General features: G+C 34.1%; 1 long non-coding RNA gene across 3 annotated transcripts; it reads left to right on the top strand.

The window, feature by feature from the left end:
- The first annotated feature begins 704 nt into the window (after nucleotides 1-704).
- Nucleotides 705-2,599, top strand: LOC113469973. 3 transcript variants are annotated; one of them, XR_003393222.1, is made up of 2 exons: nucleotides 705-834; nucleotides 2,299-2,599. It is a non-coding gene; the product is annotated as an uncharacterized LOC113469973 (long non-coding RNA). The 3 variants fall into 3 exon arrangements; XR_003393220.1 differs by having other exon boundaries at nucleotides 756-961; XR_003393221.1 differs by having other exon boundaries at nucleotides 757-957.
- Nucleotides 2,600-3,251: the final 652 nt, after the last annotated feature.

Raw genomic sequence — 3,251 nt, 5'->3', positions numbered from 1 at the left:
ATGGGAGATCGCGTCACCGTCGTGCTCGCGACCGTAATCACGTAAAAAAACTCGCTCTTTTGATTTTGAAACTCGCTCTTTAGGCCGGGCTGACGTTGACCAGGCTGTGTTTATGAACAGGGCTGAGATGAGCTCGGACGACGTGAGATAGCTGTCCCGGCGGCAATTTTTAAAATTCATTTTATATTTATTTTTGTTTGCTTTGTAATTCGCTTGTTTGTAATATCTAATTTAAATGAAAAGTATAATATAAACGTGCAAACTAAAGATAAAAAGTAAAAAATGAATTCAGATTGTACAAGTTGCGGAAAAAAAATCAAAAATTCTAATTTCCCGCCAACTTTACACGCAAAAAGTCCGACGTTGTCCTACGATGGCCCTGTTCATAACCACGGCCTGAACAGGGCTGAGATGAGCTCGGACGACGTGAGATAGCTGTCCCGGCGGCAATTTTTAAAATTCATTTTATATTTATTTTTGTTTGCTTTGTAATTTGCTTGTTTTTAATAGCTAATATAAATGAAAAGTATAATATAAACGTGCAAACTAAAGATAAAAAGTAAAAAATGAATTCAGATTGTACAAGTTGCGAAAAAAAAATCAAAAATTCGAATTTCCCGCCAACTTTACACGCAAAAAGTCCGACGATGTCCTACGATGGCCCTGTTCATAACCACGGCCTCAAAGACCAAACTTTTTCTTAGGATAGGTATAGGTACTAGGTACCTATTTTTTGTTTTTTCAAAAAAAAAAAAAATCTTTCTCTTTTGTCTTTTCCTCTTTTCTCTTTCTTGTTCATCAATTCATGTCAAATATAAAAATGTTGGTGAGTAGGTGAGTTGAAGTTAAAAATTCCGTGCTTGAAGTACTTATCTACCCAAACATTTTTCTAAAGAAAGTTCATTTCTAAGATTAGAAAATTTTTTTGTATATTTATCAGTTCATTTTTTATTCATTGTAGGTAATTTCTTCTCACAAGTGACAAGTACAAAAAAAAAAAAATAATAAGTACCTAGTACCTACCTACTCTTAAAGTAACACTAATATTTCTAAATGTGTGCTAATGTTAATTTTATTCATGTTGATTTCTATATTCTATAATTAATTTTTCAGAACTATATGTAGGTACCTACTTACTACAACCCCTTCTGCTATCCTAATCTAATCATTTTGATTGTACATTTGTACAGTGCTCAGCAAAAAATATAATAGAAAGTCTTTTTATTATCAAACTAGCTGAATTCCGTCGCTTCACTCCGGAATCCCGCTAGTTCATCCCAAGGCATGGCCAAACTTGCAGAAAAGGCATGGCCAAACTTGTAGAAAATAATAAAAAATATGGTTGCGCTGTGCACTCCCTATTAGCTGCATAGTTATCAAACTAAAAACATAAACAAAACTGAAAATGTTGGTCGAGAGCAGAACATTTCTCTCCCGCAGTCTCTGCACTCTGTGTATTTCTTATAGAGATTTTAGCAATCAAAAATTGATCATATCTCAGGATCAGATTTAGATTTTCGCAAAATCCTTTCTTATTGCACACCTAGACCATAAAAGGAATATTCCTACCAAATTTCAGCTTTCTAGGTGTTGTGGTTCAGGAGCAGTGTGTGAATATGAAATGTAAATGAGTGAATGGATCTTGATTTCATAATATAAAATTTTACAAATACCTAGGTTCTTAGTTTACAAAATTTTCCATCATATAAACTAAATAGAAAAGAGACATATATTCTCCTTTCTGAGGTGATTGAAGGGAATATTCTCATATCTATAAAATGGTAGAAGGGAGTATATAAGAGAGGTGATAAAAGGGAGGGTAATTGTTCAGAAGCCATGTCAATTAAAAATTGCAACAAAGTTTCTATGTGAGGGAAAATACTTGCTTTAGTTCTAAAGGTAATTTTAAGGCTAAGAATATTGGTTAAATATTGGTATTGGTTAAATAAGTGAAGAAAAGTAGGTACAGAGTACAAAAGTACTTAACAAAAACTTAAAAGAAAGATAAAATATCTCACTGAACAGAGAAAGCTCTGTTAAGCTCTATTCTATCACCTTATTAAAGGAGAATAGTACCTACCTAACCTCATAGAAGGGAGAATACTTCCTTTGGTAAATACTCATTTTCCTCACAAGGCTAGATTCACATACACTTCACTGGCTTTTATTAGCCCTCTTGGGCTTCATGTGAGGAAGCAACTAGGTAGATAGCTTGTCACAGAATCATGGGTAAAACCCTTGACACTTAAATCTTACTAGTTACCTACTTATGATGAGTGATGTTGAAACTTTTTCTAGATAATAAACAGGAAGGGTCTTGTGCCTCTTCAAATTTTCCTTTGAATTAGACATTTACATTTAAAATAAAATAAAACTGCAAGTAAGGAAAGTTAATTTCATTGAACATAATTACTTCCCTGATCCTCACAAGAGAAACATTGAGAATATGTCTGGAAATCAGGACCATGCACCTACAGATCAACATCAAACCAATGCAACATCTTCATCACAACATGAAAGTGCTGGAGAAGATTCAGAAGATGAATCAGAAATTTTAGAAGAAAGTCCTTGTGGACGTTGGTTGAAAAGGCGGGAGGAGGTAAGTTAGACTCCGATATTATATGTACCTATGTAAATATACAGCAGGGCTCAGAAGTGTTATTATTACGCCAAATCCGCGAACAAAATCGCGAAATCCGCGAACATAATCGGCAAATCCGCGAACATAATCCTCAGAAGTGTTATTATTACTAAAAAGAAGTCCTAGCAAACCCCTTGTAACTTTTGAACAGCTTGGAATTTGGAAGTTGTTTTTTTTTCTGAAAATTGAAAAGGGCCCATGGCAAATTCAGTGGTGATGTCAAAATTCAGGTTTAAACCCCAGAAGTAGCACTTTGGTTCTCGAGAAATTCAAATAACCCCTATTATTTATTTCATTTTTGAAATCTACGTTGAATTTTATGTGGAATCAGATAATCTTTTGCTGTTAATTTTATTGGTAGGTACCTAGGTACAGGAGGCGAGATTTTTTTTCATCCTGAACAAGGGATGTGACATATCAAAACTGTGTATTTTTAGGTGCAGAATAATGTAGTGACATTAGTTTTTTTTGTTATCTTACATTTTTGAGGTCTTTGGAATAGGGGGTGTTGAAACTACCTACACCCTTACACCCAAGACCTTAAAAAGGAAAGAGAATGAAAAACTAATGTCACCACATTATTCAGCACCTATATCTATATGGATTTGAT

Source organism: Diaphorina citri, unplaced genomic scaffold (assembly GCF_000475195.1).
Source record: "Diaphorina citri unplaced genomic scaffold, Diaci psyllid genome assembly version 1.1 scaffold1320, whole genome shotgun sequence".
Taxonomy (NCBI): domain Eukaryota; kingdom Metazoa; phylum Arthropoda; class Insecta; order Hemiptera; family Psyllidae; genus Diaphorina; species Diaphorina citri.
This window is presented reverse-complemented; position numbering and strand designations above follow the sequence as displayed.